Source organism: Apodemus sylvaticus, chromosome X (genome assembly GCF_947179515.1).
Source record: "Apodemus sylvaticus chromosome X, mApoSyl1.1, whole genome shotgun sequence".
In the NCBI taxonomy this organism is placed as follows: domain Eukaryota; kingdom Metazoa; phylum Chordata; class Mammalia; order Rodentia; family Muridae; genus Apodemus; species Apodemus sylvaticus.
This window is the reverse complement of record NC_067495.1, coordinates 22,407,097-22,426,138: the sequence shown is the minus strand read 5'-3', so window position 1 is coordinate 22,426,138 and position 19,042 is coordinate 22,407,097.

Below are 19,042 nucleotides of genomic sequence, written 5' to 3'. Positions count from 1 at the left end.
CTTATCCACCCCCTGAACATTTATCTGCCAGAGGTGTCCTTAGTGGCTGACAGTTTTTTGACACATTTACACCAAAGTCAGATGGGTTGGGAAAGTGCTTCCTAGTTTGTCTAAAGATGTCATATTTGCACCTGCCTTAGTTAGACAAAACCGGCCAGATAATTGACCCCTTATCAACTTGACACACAAGCACATCATTATTAAGCCTCAAACCTTATTCATTCTGGAGATCTAAATAACTTTAAAAGTCCCACAGTCTTTTCATATTCTTACATAATAAAATGTAATCCCTTTAAAACATCCAATCTCTTTTAAAATTCAAAGTCTTTTTACAATTAAAAGTCTCTTAACTGTGGGCTACACTAAAATACCTTCTTACTTCAAGAGTGAAAAATATCAGGGCACACTCACAATCAAAAGCAAAATCAAACTCCAACTGTCCAAAGTCTGGGATCCACTGACCATCTTCTAGGCTCCTTAATGAGCTTGGGCCACTTCTTCAGCTCTGCCCTTTGTAGCACACACCCTGTGTTCTAGGCTCCAGCTGCCTGTACTCCACTGCTACTGCTGTTCTTGGTGGTCATCTCATGGTACTGGCATCTCCAAAACACTGCTGTCTTCTATTGTAATTAGGCTTTACTAATAGCCTCTCATAGGCTCTCTTCATGGTGCCAAGCCTCAATTTCTGTACATGACCCCTTCAGTCCTGAGCCATCAATTGCAACTGAGGCTATACCTTCACTAGTGGCCTTCCATGACCTCTCACAGTGCCAATCCTCAGCTCTTCTTCATGAACCTTCATGTCTTCAAAACTAGTCCTACTGCATGACTCTTTCACATTACCGAGTCCAGCCACAGCACAAGATATGGCCTTGGCTATCTCTGGAACACAGCCTCTGTGCTCTCAGAAAACACTTTCCAGAACATGTCTCCCCAATGATGCTGGTCTCTTCTTAATCACTGCTAATTTTTTAGCTCCAGCTAACCAGCAACAATAGGCCCACAAATGCAAACATTTTGCTTTAGTAGTTCTGGTATCTTGTTAATTACAGCTGATTCTTCAGCCTCAGCTAAGCAAAACCACAGAATCGTCACAATCAAAATAGCAATGGCCCTGATAAAAGTCTTCAATCTTCCCTCTGAAATTTCATAAGCCAGGCTTGTGCACTTCTTCCATCTTCTGCACTGTTCTCAACATTATCTTCCAAGCTCCTACACAGCATCCCACAAAGCTCTTAATACCAAATGGATCTTCTAGCCCCAAGTTCCAAAGTCTTTCCACAATCCTCCCCAAAACATGGTCAGATAGTCACAGGAATAACCCATTCCTGGTACTAATTTGTCTTAGTCAGGGTTTCTATTCCTGCACAAATATCATGATCAAGAAACAAGTTGGGGAGGAAAGGGTTTATTCAGCTTACATTTCCACATTGCTGTTCATCACTAAAGGAAGTCAGGACTGGAACTCAAGCAGGTCAGGAAGCAGAACTGTTGCCAAGGCCATAGAGGGAGTTTTATTACTGGCTTGCTTCCCTTGGCTTGCTCAGCTTGCTTTCTTATAGAACCCAAGACCACCAGCCCAGAGATGGTACCACCCACAGTGGGCCCTTCCCCCTGGATCATCTACTGAGAAAATGCCCCACAGCTGGATCTCATGGAGGCACTTCACCAATTCAAGCTCCTTTCTCTGTGATAACACCTCAAATAGAACAATTTTGTTGATGCTGGTGAGCTGACAAACCTAGAGCTCATTCAGGAGGTCTGTTGTCTCATAGGAATCAGCTACTAATTCCAGCTCATGTTTTCCATCTGATAGCTCTTAACCAACACAGGAGGCGGGTGAATCTACTTGTTCACAACAGTTTTTCAATCTGCACAGAATTTGTACTTTACAATTCACACAGACTCTTCTGCGGGAGAGGAAAACACAAGTCCTTTCTTGTCCATGCAAAGAAGAGTTGAAAATGGGAGCTTGAGTTTCTGTTCCAGGGTGCAGAGATTTGAGTATAGACATGAAGCATGGTGAAGTGAATGGCATAGATGGCTGGAGGAAACTGGGGCAGAAGGAAAGAAGTGGAGAAGCTAGAGGAGAGCTTTCTCCAGAGAAAGAAGAGCGGGAGTTTTCAGATAGTCCAGAAGAATAGGGGAGAGCATCCTGTGGTGTAGACAGTGAAAGGGGCATGACTGAAGGGCAAGGAAGAAAGGGAGGAAGGTCACACCACCAGAAAGACTCATCTCGAGTCATTACAGAAAGTAGATTTGGCTATCTATGTGATCCTATTGCCAACCCCTTCACATTACAGGGAAGCTCTGAAAATAGTCATTTGACCCACAGCTTAGATGCACCACATCAAAGTCCTGCTTCCAGCCAGCATCACCACAATATCCTCCATCTTCTTAAAATATGAAACTATAACGACAAGTACAGGTATTGCATAGAAGGATGTGTCTTCATTCTATGGGAATAACTTCTCTCACATCTTTAAGAATTTCTCCTAGAAAGGTGACAGGGTTTCAGTCATACTTTTATAGTTAGCAAATTTACCAAATTACAACAGTATATTTATATGTTGTTAATAGCCCTGGAGAGATGGAGAAGAGAGGGGGGAGGGAGGGAGGGAGGAAGAGAGAGAGGGAGAGAGACAGAGACAGACAGAGACAGAGACAGAGAATTTTTCTAGTATCAGAGTTCCCAAGAAGGAAAGAAATACTATACAGGATAAGACTCAAAATGGGAAAGGTTATCTCACAGGAACATCTGTAACCATTTGCCTGTCAGTGCAAAATTAATTAACTGTGTACAGATCTTAAATAGCTTGCTTCATCTGCTTGCTAGATGGATATAATTTATGACTTGCCTATTTTTTTAAGTGTTTTTAACTTTTCCTAAAGCTTGACAAGATGTTAAATTTCTCTTAATTATATTTGGAGGTTAGTAACATACTGATAGATATTGTTTAAAGATTGTTTTCAAGAAGATATGGAACCATTTGGAAATCTGACGAAACTGTCAGTGGCTTACAGATTCAGATGAGGATGCAGAGAATAAAGAAACATACCTACAAACATGGCTGCTGTGTATCTTGTCATGAAAGACTTTATGCAAATTGCAAAGAAAATTAAGATGCACTAAATTGACCTTAATATGGTTTAAAGCCATTTCTCAGGACTAAAGTAAATTTTTGAGTTGCTATTAAAGCTGTAAGGACACTATTTTATTTTTGTTTTATTAAACCATGTCCAAATAGAAACTATATTCTATAAGTAACTGCAGTGTTCAGAATAGCATGCTTGAGCAGATCATTTGTTTGTTCATTTAGATAAGTTCCATTTAAAGGAAAATTCAAGAATAAAAATGTTCAGTTTAAACTGTGTAATACTTTTCTGAGTTGGAGAGGTTACTCAGTGGCTAACAACACTGGCTACTCTTACAGAGGACTCAGGGTTCGGTTCTCAGTTACTCACATGATGACTCTCAATCATCTGTAACTCCCGATCCAGGGGGATCCAACACCCTTCTCTGGCCTCTGTGCATACTAGGTATGCAGGCGGTGCTCATACATACATGCAGAGAAGGTACTCATACACATAAGATAAAAATAAACCATGCAATACTTTTCTTTTAAAAAGAAAGAGTTAAGATGGAAAGTTTCAACGATTAAAAGGTTCTTTTCTAATGAGATAGCTTCAGAAATTCTTAATTTTACCCAAAAATGACTTGTAAAAATTCTCCAAACTTTTTGGAGCTACATACATAAACCTCAACAATTGCAGCAATTATTCATTGGAGTTTTTATTACTAAAACTGCTTTTGTTAGGCATTCCATCTCATTGATCTTGCATATGGAGATCATTTAAGTCCCTCTTTGGAAATTTCCTCTAATGGATACTTGTCAATACTTTCCTGATGGCTATGTTTGAAGCCTCCCACTTTGCCACCACTTTCATCTGTAAGTGACAAACATGCACACCCACTGTAGACTCTAATTAACAGAGTGTCATTTTCAGCATGACATGGTGGCACATGCATTTAATGCTAGCACTCTGTAGGCTGAGCCTAAGGATTGTATGTTAGTTTCAGGCCAGCCTGTCCTACATATGCAATATCTAGAACAGCTTGCCTTACTCAATGGTATCCTTTATTGAAGAAATGAAGGGAAGGAGGGAGGGAGGGAAGGAGGGAGGAAAATATAGTTTTATCTTCATTTATCAGCTCAATAATCTAATTTCCACAAATATAAATTGCAAATGTGCAGTATATTATATCGAATTGTGATCTGTGTATCCTTAGCAGCAGCAACACCTTGTCACTTGTTAGAATGCAAATTTGGAGACCTTAGCAAAACTGCCTCCAAATTCAGCCAATCTGGAAGCCTGAAGGTTGAACTAGCAATAGGTTTTATCATGTCCTGCAGCTGGTGCTAGCAATGAGAAGGGCAATGAAAAGAGGGACAGGGAACCTGAGTTCTTCTGAGAGTCACAGCAAGGACAGATCAAAACAAGGAGGCTTTTTTAAAAAATTTATTGATATATTTAACAGGGTAAAGGCCTGCAGAGATAGCTTAATTACTAAAGTACTTGCCACATCATGAAGCTCTGACTTCAGAATCCCAGAACCCAAGTAAACAGTCAGACCTGGTGATATGCATCCATGATTCTATTGTGGGGAAATAGAGGTAGGCAGATCCCTGGAGCTTGCTACCTAGCCATTTTCACTCAATGGGTGAGTCCCAGATCAAGTGAAGGAACTTGGTGGAGAATAATCAAAGAAGACATCTACTTAGACTTTTGGCTTTACCATGCACATATGTACATGAGTACACACAAAATGATAAGCATGCCTGCAACACACACACACATACACACATACACACACACATACACACGGACACACGGACACATGCACACACACACACATACACACACACACACACACACACACACACACACGGACACATGCACACATGCACACACACACACACATATACACACACACACACACACACACACACACACACACACACACTGAATGAGAGTGCCCCCGTTACTTTCTAATTCCAATCAAAGATAGACTGGCAATGCTATTTAGACTCAGTGTCCTGGCAAATTTCCGGGCATCTTTATAAGAGAATTCTTCCCTCCTATTACTGCGACTGTATCTGGAAGTCTCTACCTGACACCTGAGTTTTCTGTCCTCCAGAGAAAGGCTAGACTTCTCATTTGATCAATTCCTCTTTGGTGCAATGATAGTTTTCTTCTCCGAAGAAAAAATAAAAGAAAGAAACATTACCACAATTGCTTGCTGCACTGTTTTGCATGTCCTTTCTTTCTCCAAGTGCTTTTATGCATGTATGTATCTTCCTTACTATAGACACATTCAGAGCCTTGACCTGAGCTTGTGTGCATGACTTCATGTAGAAGGAATGCCCATGATCTCAGGCTCCTGTCTGTGAAGCAAGGGAGTTAGACTATAGAGTCCCAAAGGCCCTTCTTTCTGCCTGCAAATTCTCTGAGTCTGCAGACCTTAATGATTTACTTGTCTTTTTTATCCACTATATGGTTTAGCATAATAGTTAGATAAAAATCAATCTTGTTACTCTAAATGAAATGTGTTTCCAAGAATGAAAAGCTGCTTATGGACATTGCCTTGATTTTTATTTCACATATATGTTACTAAATTTCTCATCACATAGTCTTGGAAATTGTTTGCAAACCTTTGCATAAGTAAATAGCACAAGAGGTTTTTTCTCCTTCTGAAAGAGACTATATGGATTACAGAAACCTCCTCCACTATAAATGGCTGTTTGTTATATAGTATTAATTTCAATTCTCTATATGAGACAGTATATATGCATAGGCACATACATAGAGAGAAATATGATTATATCCTTTATATATTGGTAATTAATTTGCTGTATGATGCCATGTTATCAAGAAAACTGGTAACAGATTCATATAGCAGAGTAAAATTTCATTCATTGGGAGATGGCTCAGTGCTTAAGAGCCCTAAGCTGTTCTCGTAGAGGACCTGGGTTTAGTTCCCAGCAATCATATAATGAATCCACACCTCCAGTCCCAGGGAACTTGATGCCCTCTTCTAGCCTCTTCCGCCACTTCGCATATGTAGTGCATATGCATACATAATGGCAATACACTCAAAACACATAAAATAAAAATACCAGTTTATAACTCTTATTCATTGGATTATGTTTTACAAAGCTCATCTACTTTTCACGTTTCCTTGTAATTTTTTAAAATTAGTTTTAAGATTTCTTTATTTTTATTTTGCTTGCATTGGTACTGTGTCTGCATGTATGTACAGGAACTGGAGTTACAGATAATTGTGAGCTGCCATGTGGGTGCTAGAAATTGATCCTGGGTCCTCTGGAAGAATAGCCAGTTTTCTTAACTGCTAAGCCATCTCTTTCTCCCCCTTTCTTTTAATATTTTAAGCATGTGGATGTATGGAAAAGCATTAAGCAAAAGAAAATAAAAAGAAGCATATTCCCTTTTCATTAATTGTCCCAACTTGAAATTATCCTTGAATTTCTTTAATTCAAAAAGTCATCTCTGGCGTTCTGAAATCTCTGGGAACTCTTTGTTTGCTGAGTTGTTCATCATTCGTCTCTGTTTCTCTGAGAACTAAAAAGAGATGGGACCACAAGGCACTCACAGGCAGTCCACTAGGAAATTGTTGACATTCCTTACTGCTGAAGGAGCCTAGCTTGCTCCATATTTATTAGTTCATCTGGAATTCCACAGCTGCCACCTGAGCTTTTATGATGTTGATAAGGACCCCTGGCTTACGGATGGTGGGATTCTGTTTTGGTCATGCTGTGATCTGCCTTTTGCCAAATGTCTTTGCCATGAATCAGGGCTAAGTCTGTTCTTTTTCTCATGCTCAATGTGATGTGGCCAAAGAAACTAGCAAGCAAGCAAAACAAAAGAAAAACAAAAAAACAAAACAAAATCAGTAACCTGCTTCAACCACATTAATTCATCATGTAGTATTGAGGTTGTTGACTTTTAAGACTCATTTTCCCCTATTCATTGCCAGGCCACTTGCTGTATCTGATTAGCAACTCTGTAACAACAAAAGAATCTGTGTACAATGAACAATGAAAATCTTTTGGTATTTTTCTTTTCATTTTCTACTTTGCTTCATGGAGGAAAGTAAATTTTTGTTTTATTGCTTTGTAGTACAATGAATTCATAGTACTTGAATTCATATTGCTTTCTATTTATTTTCCAAAGCATTTCTGTTTAAGTTATCAATTGACAAATTTAAACCATATAACCAGGTAAGTCCAACTTATATTAACATTTTCCCTCTTACTCTCTTGGATTTAATTGCTTTAGCAAGATGTTTTCAAGCCTTTCCAACTGCATCTCTTGAATTGCACTTGTGATATATGCAACCACCGGGTTGAAAATATTACATATTTTAAAGTCAAACTTAAAAGAAAAACATACTTTGAAGGTTGCACAAAACCCAGCATATTCATATGCTACCTGTGAAAGCAATGAAAATTAAAATTATGTTTGATATATTGTGTAACTAAATAATGATAGGTTTTGACTATTAAGTCTCTCATGTCTTTTAGTTTTATTTTTGCGATGATATACACTTCTTCTATTCCATAGATCAATTGTGGATAAATCAGTGGTATAAGAAAGTTGCCGTGGTCCCTCATGTTCAGCTAATCACTTCTTTTTTTTTTATACGATATATTTTTTATTTACATTTCAAATGATTTCCCCTCTTCTAGCCCCCAACTCCCCGAAAGTCCCGTAAGCCCCCTTCTCTTCCCCTGTCCTCCCACCCACCTCTTCCCACTTCCCCGTTCTGGTTTTGCTGAATACTGCTTCACTGAATCTTTCAAGAACCAGGGGCCACTCCTCCTTTCTTCTTGTACCTCATTTGATGTGTGGATTATGTTTTGGGTATTCCAATTTTCTAGGCTAATATCCACTTATTAGTGAGTACATACCATGATTCACCTTTTGAGTCTGGGTTACCTCACTTAGTATGATGTTCTCTAGCTCCATCCATTTGCCTAAGAATTTCATGAATTCATTGTTTCTAATGGCTGAATAGTACTCCATTGTGTAGATATACCACATTTTTTGCATCCACTCTTCTGTTGAGGGATACCTGGGTTCTTTCCAGCATCTGGCAATTATAAATAGGGCTGCTATGAACATAGTAGAGCATGTATCCTTATTACATGGTGGGGAGTCTTCTGGGTATATACCCAGGAGTGGTATAGCAGGATCTTCTGGAAGTGAGATGCCCAGTTTTCTGAGGAACCACCAGACTGATTTCCAGAGTGGTTGTACCAATTTGCAACCCCACCAGCAGTGGAGGACTGTTCCTCTTTCTCCACACCCTCTCCAACACCTGCTGTCTCCTGAATTTTTAATCTTAGCCATTCTGACTGGTGTAAGGTGAACTCTCAGGGTTGTTTTGATTTGCATTTCCCTAATGACTAATGAAGTTGAGCATTTTTTAAGATGCTTCTCCACCATCCGAAGTTCTTTAGGTGAGAATTCTTTGTTTAACTCTGTACCCCATTTTTTAATAGGGTTGTTTGGTTTTCTGGAGTCTAACTTCTTGAGTTCTTTATATATATTGGATATTAGCCCTCTATCTGATGTAGGATTGGTGAAGATGTTTTCCCAATTTGTTGGTTGCCGATTTGTCCTCTTGATGGTGTCCTTTGCCTTACAGAAACTTTGTAATTTTATGAGGTCCCATTTGTCAATTCTTGCTCTTAGAGCATACGCTATTGGTGTTCTGTTCAGAAACTTTCTCCCTGTACCGATGTCCTCAAGGGTCTTCCCCAGTTTCTTTTCTATTAGCTTCAGAGTGTCTGGCTTTATGTGGAGGTCCTTGATCCATTTGGATTTGAGCTTAGTACAAGGAGACAAGGATGGATCAATTCGCATTCTTCTGCATGCTGACCTCCAGTTGAACCAGCACCATTTGTTGAAAAGGTTATCTTTTTTCCATTGGATGTTTTCAGCCCCTTTGTCGAGGATCAAGTGGCCATAGGTGTGTGGGTTCATTTCTGGATCTTCAATCCTGTTCCATTGATCCTCCTGCCTGTCACTGTACTAATACCATGCAGTTTTTAACACTATTGCTCTGTAGTATTGCTTGAGGTCAGGGATACTGATTCCCCACTTCTTATGCTCCCTTCCAGAACATCTACCTTAGAAAATAAATAAATAATCCCACAGGAGGGAAAATTTTTTGATCTTACGTTTCTCTGCATTTGAGAATTATTTTTATTTAAAGATGAAATTTCAAAAAGTAGCATGAGATATAATTTAAATATTTCACACCACTCCCTATTCTTTTCTGATAAGATAATTTGGCAGGAATAGATATCAGAGAACTCATTTGATACCAAAGTATGTACAGTTCACCAACAGCTCTCCAGAGAAATTCAGGACACAGGCAAATATTTCATTTGCTTTTATGACATGAAAAGTGAAATGAAAACCAACTGTTCTTTTTAAATACAGCTTCACAACCTAAATACCTATTTCAAATAGTCTCTGCATACTTACTCTCATTACACGGCAACCATCCCATTTGTATAGTTTTCAGGAAATTTGTAACGGAACTAAAGAGGATTTGAATTTATTGCTTGGACTTTTGACAAGTCTTACTAACAATATAGGTTGTGTGTCTTTATGCCCTAAAACTTCAAGAAGCTTTTCATAGTCAAGATTACTTAATTTAGTTTCTTTTAGCATATCTACAGCCATGATTCTAGAATAGTTATTAAGTTAAAAAAATCTTTTAGCATCTATGTGGCTTCTGACAAATAGATAAGTCCATATCTTCTAAATATATGTCTTTCAGATCAAAAATTGAAATTGTTCATAATGGTTTTAAATTTTCTGGAAATTTCATTTTCAAACTCTAGACACAATACAATCTTTCAGACTTGGGCATTGTTAGAACTTTTTGTGCAGGACTATCTTTTCCTGACATGGCCTGCCTTTATTCCTGTGAGATTTTAAACACCTCTCATTTAAATGCTTTTTAAAATGTGCCCTGGATATTTCTAATGAACAGTCCTTGAAAACAGTCACCTTATTTATAAATTCAATTCTCTTTCCATTCATATGAGGAATTTTATCCATCCTCAGGGCATATACTTAATAACATTAATGAAATCTGAAATTATATATGAGCACTGAGACCCAAATTTGCTACTCATTTTTTTCCAGTGGAAATTTCATAAGGGCTTTGGCATGGGAACATAACAGACATTTAAGGCAGATGGAATAATATGGTTGGCCACAGAACTCCAAAGGAATCCTAACAGTTTATAATCAATAATTTGCTTACTAGGGAAGACAATCTTTTTGGCCAAACCAATATATAATATCCCATTTTTTCTCTCAGTTACATAGCCAACTCCCCCCAACATTTAGCAAATCTGTGACTTCCAGAGATTTTCCCACAAAAGCTGGGGCTTAGCACTTATTTGTCTTTTAAAGTTTCAATTTCCATACTTTGTTCCCCACAAGAGTGTCCTATATCTATTGCTCCGGCATTCCAAAAGCCACGTAAGCAAACACAGGTCTGAATCAACAGACACCTCAGAGATGGACTGAACATACAGAGGAGGAAAGTCCACATCACCTATTCTATATAGACACTATCAGATGGAAGCAGACTTGTGGGGCCAGTATGGCTGTTATGACAGATCGTGTTAAATGCAGTCCTTTGAGGATTTTCAAATTAAGAGAAAACTATAGTAAGGATCAAAATTCTGGATGATGAGGTCAGAGATCGAAAGAAAAACCTGTTATCAATTAACAAACTATGCTGTACATAGAACAACTTCCCTACATGGGCACCAGTTCCCTATAAGGGATAGAGAAATCTGCACACTCTATAAGCCAGGGAAAATGTTCAATAATTTGCCTCTATGATCTCTCCCTGCAGGGCTATTTGTGGACTAATAGAGACAGAGCTGCATTTTATTATTTATGTTTCCCAAAGCTCTTTGACAAAAACTATTGTGATTATCCTATTTTTAGGTGCCAACACGAGGCATAAGAACTGTGGATATCTTAGCCAAGGTCTCTAAGCTTACAAGAAGATTTGAAGTATGCAAAGTAAAAAAATTTACTTTGGGTCACAGTACTATACAGGTGTTGGAATATTTACAGAAAAAAAAAGACTGTTCCTAAATCCTGATGGCATGTGAAGGCACTTTCATGCAAGTTAAGCAAACTTGCTTCCTATGGCTCAAGGAAAGGAATGGAAAATCTGTAGGGAATTGAATGTTGCTTCATCAACTTCTGCATATGTCAGAGAGGAAAATTCTGACAGGTTATGAACAATAGGCCCTGAAGGTTTTTTTTTTTTTCACTTTTTGCTTAATGAACACTTTTAAGTAAGAAACATTATCTGTATAATACAACATATTCTGCATCAATAGTTCACAATTTTTGATGAGGGCACAGTGTCACCATCTGGCATAACTGACAATAACAGAAACCTTTGTGCTAATCCCCCATTTGGAATCAGTTTCCCATTAAACAAAGGTGGCTCTGAATATATACTTTTAAGTAAAAACTGGCACCTCAACCACTTTCTCCCACAAGACAGCCCTAAAGTTGACCTCTTCATTCTCATTAAGTTTGAAGATGGTTGTGGACTTGAAAATGATACTAGTTACCCATGCTTACATTGTTGACCAGGAAGTTACAATATAGGCTTTGAACTTGTAGCAGTTCTTCTGAGGATGAATCTCCATCTAATTTGTGTCTATTAAACTCAGTAGGTGATTGCCACCAGGAAGGGGTTTTGTATTCCAAGCTGGCTACAATTGCTGGCATGTGCCTTCATGGCCAGCAATCAAGTACTTTTCTAATTTCACAAACATTTAAGGATGTCTGTGAATGCAGGAGGCAGAAGAGAAGTTGGTAGGAACACATGTAATCTGGAGATGCAGAATCAAATTATTTCTAGGAGAATAATCTAAGTCTTGTTAAAAATGGAGGTAGCTTGCTCATCCTCAAGAGAATGGTGGAAGCTGACATGTTTGGTGTCATCTGGAAACAGTTCTGTAAGCACATTAAATCACAGGTCCAAGCATTTTAAGAGTGGATGGATTGAATTGAATATCACTCTAGAATAGTTCTTTTATTTGGCCATCTCTGTTCCTCAATGCATTCCTCTTTCTTTAAGGTAAATATAAGCTCTGTACTGTGTGCTTACAAAATAACCTGCTAAACTCTCATGCAGTAAGCCTGAGACAGGGTTTAAGAGTCTGAATTCTGTCAAACTACCAGGAAATGCCATTGCTGCTACCCCACATTAGATGTCAAAATCCTGGTCTTCTCCTCATGGTCATTTTGTTACAGTAATGACATCTTTACTGAGATCCTTTATACCTTCCTATTTCACATAATGTCAGAAGTTTTTCAGTATGGACACAGTCCTCTTCTAAGGAAGAATATCCTTGATGGAAATTTCAGAGAAGCTTGGAACAGACAATGGAGAAATGTTGACTATTAACAGAGGTATTTCTGGTGATGGAAATATGCATCATGTTCCATATTACATAATGCAGCTATTCTTAAGGATGGCCCTAAAACCATCAGGGATAATCCACTATGAAGAAATGAGAACCATGCAGAGCTGACTGCTGAGAAGTGGAAAGAATGGCCCCTTATAATCCTAGCACAGCTTTCATTAATTAGGTTTTAAATACTTTCAGTCAGATCTCTTGCCTAGCTTACACCCCACCATCTATTGTACATTATGGATGAGGCTATTCTTTTTAATGACATTACACATATGGCAATCAACTCATGTATCCATAACCTTGAAGTTGGTTTTCCTTGTCTCATAAACCATTTTTTATTTTTGCAATTTTTTTGTCTTCTGTTCTATTACTTTGGTATAATGATTACAGTTCCTACTGCATTTCAGGGACAAGTTAATTCCTAACAAGCAATTTCTCAGGTGGACTAGCTAACATTTTAATTAATTTATATAAACTAAGACAAGAGTTCATCTCAATTCAAGTTCAATCATCAATATTCTAAAAATATATACTTATCCTTAGTCCAGACCTTTTTCTGAATTCTTCAGCAATGCATCTAAAACTCTAATTGACTCACTGTCTCCATTTAGTTGCTTTACTCTGGACTTTACAATGTGGGCCTAATAAATAAAAGGTGGGTTTTTGTATTTAATTATTTTTGGTCCCATGAGGAAGGTGACATACATTGACCATGAATCTGAGACAATCAAGTTCTGGCTGTGCTGCCACTGCTGTCTCTGAGTCTGAGCGTTGACTGTGACTGCCTACTAGATGGGTCATGGGCAAAGAACAATGGGGGCAGATAGACACGAGGCACTGCCACAGCAGGAAAGAGGCCAGCTTCATGGGAGAAGTTGGAACCAGATGTCAATATTAGTCCCAGAGTAGCAACGCTATATAAGCTCCTAATGACCTAGGCCTCTAGGATCTCCTGAACTGTTATCATCTTTAGCTCACTAAATTGATCCCAGATCAATTAAAAACTGACATACTTTAACTCCCCACCTCTGCTTTTGTTCTCTAAAATATCATGTCTTGCTATTCATAGTTTGTGGTTTTAAAGAAAAATAGATATGATGTGAGGAAGTTTTAGAAGCTGTGGGAAAATCTTAATTGCATGTTGTATACACCTTCTAGTAAAATAATGTACATATTTGGGGTTGCAAACAGTGAGATGTAACCTGTAGACTACAAATACGTACAAAAATGAAATTAATGAGAAACATTTCCATGCATAAATGAGTTTGTAGGAGTGGGAAACATTTTAAAATATGCCATGCAAATAATCATGTATAAGATATGAAATAAATTATAACTGTAATAGATTAATAAGCCAAGACCAGGTACATTTAATATCACAAAAGATCTTTTAAACTATTCTAGTAATTGTCCTAAATATTCAAATTGGGCAAACATCTGAAGACATTTCAACCTATGAGACTTAACTAAAAAAGCTTCAGAGTTTGCCAACTACATGCGATTTTCTTATGGCCCATGCCCTTTGCCTGAATATGTGCATGTAGTCCTTAAACAAGTATGAGTTTCTTTCTTTCTTTTTTTTTTTTTCCGAAACAGGGTTTCTCTGTATAGCCTTGGCTGTCCTGGAACTCACTCTGTAGACCAGGCTGGCCTCGAACTCAGAAATCTGCCTGCCTGTGCCTCCCAAGGGCTGGGATCTAAGGCGTGTGCCACCACCGCCTGGCCAAGTATGAGTTTCTAACTTTTGAAGACTAACATGTTTGAAATCTACATATGTTTGAATTCATAGTGCACTGTGGATATTTTTGCATCCTCTGACTTCCAATTTTCCTAAAGGATTCTTGTCCTATATGACCTTGCTTTTACTCTCAATGTCAGGTTACTCCTCATCAACTCTGTCCTCACCTACTTCTTCTTATGACTTATTTTTGTAGGACGGTTAAGGAAAGGGAAGATTGTAGGCATTGGATTCAGGAGTTTTACCACCAAGTCACTCCCTCAGATCCACATCCTCCAACAATTGCAGACCCCTCAGAATGTTATCCCTCCTTTTAGACTCTCCTCTATCACATCTAACCTTAACACTGTCTCGAGACTGCGCCCACTAATGTCTAAATTGAATGCCAAATTTCAAAGCTCCAAAGCCTCCATGTCTCACCTCCTCCTTACCTGGTTATCAGCAGTATTTCACTGCAGCCGTGGCTCCCCGCCAAGCCCTTTCTTTCCCCATTAAATCACATATCAGTCTCTCCATAGCAACTCATCTTATTCTCATTTAGCAAATTATGAATCCATTGCAGAGTAATGAAAAAATGCATCTGGTATCAGAACTCTTGTTAGGGACATATTTTAAAGAAGCCTGAAAGGGTACACAGTGAGACATAAAATGTCTGTTCAAGCAACACAAAAAAGTTCCTAAACCTCTGGCATGAGACAAATAGAAGATTAGGTTCTATCTCCAGATAAGTAGAAAGTAATTTCTCCGTCTAATGGAGCAAGAATAATATGGCTACCCAGAGGTCTCTGGAATGGATGAAAGAGTGTGGCTAGAAAGATGGTAGAAAGGTACATAATGGGACCAACCATGATATTCAGAAAAGATCATTGAACATTGGAATATGAGTATATGTGTGTGAGTTATTTTGTGATGAGGAGACTAAAATCGATCAAATTTATTGCAAAATTCAGTTATAAAATGTAAAAGATTTAGGAGTTTAGACATAGTAATGTCCTTAGGCATCTTGGCATTGGGTTTGCATTGATAGTGGACATAGCCAAAGATATAAAGTCAGTTGTACCAAGATCTTCAATTAGTTTGGGATGCTTCCAGAAAAGAAGGTTAGTATACTGATATATTGTGTGTGTAGCTACAATCCATAATGCAAATATTAGTAATTTGTCCATATATTCTCTAAGTTGTTCCACATTGTAACAGGATGAAATCATCTCATTCTAGATACAGTCCATTTATCACCTTTTCCTAAGTGATACTTTGCCTTAAACTTGAAACAGTGACAGAAGCAGAGCCACAGTCTAGTGTTTATAATGCTTCTATACAGTCCTTCCTTTTTTGCTGTTTGTATTGGCTTATTAGAAAGTAGGAAGTCTTTGCCAGCAAGAATGAGACCATGCACATAGATAGAGGCTGGAACATTAGAGCAGTTAAACAAATTGTTTCAGTGAACCAGACAACATGGGCAAGTATGGTCTCTGTCATCAGTGCCACTCAGTGGCAGTTCACTGCTTTGGAGTCACACTGTGTCCCATTTGTCTATTCTGGGTATGTCATCTAGTATGGGGCATAGTTGACAAATGGGTGGAAAAAGATCTCTTCCAATTATATCTTCACTTATGAATGGAAAGGGAAGCATGATTCTCCCCTACTCAAACAAATAATATGTAAAAATGTACTGCATCCTTTGTGCCAGACACTATGCTAAAGAATTTATATGTGGTCATGAGCTTATTATTGAACTGTCTGAGCAGTCGTGATCAGGGTTATCCTGGAGAACTGAGAAGGTGGTCAGGTATGTGAATAATGCCAAGGCATTTTTCTTACATTTGCATATCCTCACTGCCAGTGCTGTTCTCTTCTGATCAGTGCCACTTAGTGGCAGTTCACTGCTTTGGAGTCACACTGTGTCCCATTTGTCTATTCTGGGTATGTCATCTAGTATGGGGCTCTATATCCATATCCACATGATGTGAAATGTAGTTGACAGCTACTCTGCCAATTTCATCACTGAAGAAAAAGAGAGACTTTCTCTGGCCATATATGAGAACATAAACTAGTTTATAAAAATCTCAACAGTGGGATCTGATGATCAGCCTGCTCTAAGTAATTGTGCATACATTAGAACACTTTACTCTAGCTCATATCTGTGTGTCTATGCGTGTCACTGTATGTCTCTGTCTGTTTGTGTCTGTCTGCTTATGCTTATCTCTGAGAGAGAGAGGGAGAGAGGGGGGAGGGAGAGAGAGAGGGGGAGGGAGAGAGAAAGACAGAGACAGAGATAGAGACAGAGACAGAAACAGAGACAGTGTGTTGGGATTCTGAGCAGTTCAGAATTCTAGAGGCAGACATAGGTTGGGCTTTTCTCCAGAATAAAATAAGATGAATAGAAGAAAAACAGTGCTACCTTAAAAACAAACAGCCATCAAAGATGTATGAGTCTGTCCCTATAAAACACAATAAGTACTTCAAGACTTAAGAACTGCATATAACTTACCTAAAGTAACCAAATATAAGTGTCAGGGATTTCACCCAGATCTGCCACAACTCAGAGACTGAACTGTTGACTTTTAGGCTGTGGTAATCAGTATAACTGTTCTATGGCTGTCTGGGGTCTATGTAGTTCAGCTAATCAAAGCTCAAGTGACTTTCTTCTTCGATAGAGCTCATTAAGCCAGAAACAGTAGTTGACTCATTGAGTTCTGATTAATGAAATCACTGGATCTAGATATTTCAAAGTGGAGCTTTTAATATCAGGTGAACAAATAGTAGACTGTCATTCCTAACCCTGTCCTTACCTACTGGAAAGTAACCCAAAGTGAGCCTTCCCTGCAGGGTGCTGCCTCAGTGTAGGAAGGGCCTCTGCCTTTCATTTCCCTGTCCAGGTCTTCTTACACTTGTCCTAATGAGGCTACTTTCCTTTTCCTTTCCCCCTCAGCAGTGGTCCCTGCTGGGCCAGGATACAGAGCAATCATGGCTTATGATATCGCAGCTCATACCCCCTCTGGTTACTCTTAAGTGGCAGCCTGTATTCTGTTGCATGTTTCTTAGCAACCACCATATGCCATGTCCTCTCCTTTCATTTGGATCTGCCTTCTTCAACCTGTGGAGCAAATTTACTAAGAAATGAACCCCTGCCTCCTCAGATTTCTAAGCCATGAAAACCAGAAAATTGGTAATGATTGTATTATCAATCTCTTAAAATGATAACCAATTTGAGAGACTGGGTAGTGGGAACAGAATTCTTTTCACACATACTGGCTATGGCTTTGTAAAGTGCATGTGATTTATAGCTGGCATAAATTCATATTGGGGGGTAATTGATTTTAACTCAGATTTTTCACATGATCAAACATGTCTTCTGTGTGGTAACTTGCTGAAGTACTAGACATACATTTAAGCCTAAACATTTAAAAATATAGGGATTGCCTTCTTATAAATTTCTACTAGAAACAGCCAGTGTCCCTAGATGATTTGCTTGCATATGCCATGCACTCAGTATGGTTTTGTTTGTGAGGATGTTTCCCAAGACAGATGCTTCATTTTTTCATAGCTAGCCAACAGTTTGTTCTTATTCCATGTACATGTGAATAAATAACTACACACTCATTACCCTAAATACAGTTGTTAGTATCCTTGGAACATGGAACAAAGGCTAAAATTCCTTCTTTCACAGAGTTTGGATGCTTGCTTGGCTTTAATTTATATGAATCTGGTTTTGTTTGTTTGCTTTTAGTTTGCCTTTTTTAATGCTGGTGTTTCATATTTGTCTTTGGCTTATGTGTTTTTCTCTATCAGCACCACATTGCTGTAATTCAGTCTCAGTTTGTTTATAGCTATAGCCACTGAGATTGTTCATATCTACACACATATGGGAACCTAAAAAATAGTTTATTACATGGTGTTCCTAGTACAGATCACACCAATGGTCATCCAGCCGAAGAAACAGTCTCTGTAATGCATCATGTTCTTTCTAAGCCACGATGGTATTCTTCTGTCTAGACAGTCTGTTCTTTAGAACAGATGCATGTAATTGAATATGTCAGTTTTCAGGAGACTTGATTCTAATAAGCGTTAATTCTTTAATTCTAAGTAATAAAATTTAGCAAAATTCAAAGACAGTATATTGTTTAAAGAAAACTTTAGGGATGGATATTTTGGGCTTGGCATGAGAAAAAAATGTATAACCATTTCTTTTTCTGGATATAATCAGGAAAGTACCAGAAAGGTCAAGTCCATCTCCTATGTTTGAATGAACCCAATGGGCTTATCTGGAATCCACATATTCAAACATTTGATAGGCTGGAGTTAAATCACTAGTCTTGTGGACTGCCAAAATCAACCGTTTTGATGACTGGAGATTTGAAGACATGAAAATAACAGCTGGTGAAAAAAAAAGTGAATTCATTTTTTTCTACTGAGAGTAATTTGTAACTTTTATGAAATCAAGGAATTATGGATAAGGTGTCTTTGTTGTGATCATAAAAAGAGAAAGAGGCATGAGACTATGTTCTGCGGCAGTGTGGGGGGAGGGGGTGCCTCAGTGGGCCATGATGAGGCATCCCTTCCACCTGAGGGACCAGACACACACCAGCATAGTACAGAATAGAGTTTATTCAGGGCATGGGGAGGGGAGTTAAGAGGGGTAATGGAAGCAGAGAAAGGCAGAGAGAGGGAGAAAATAGAGAAGCAGAGGCCGGCCATGACCACAGGAGGAGAGAGAGAGTAGGGAGGAGAGCCCAAGAGGGGA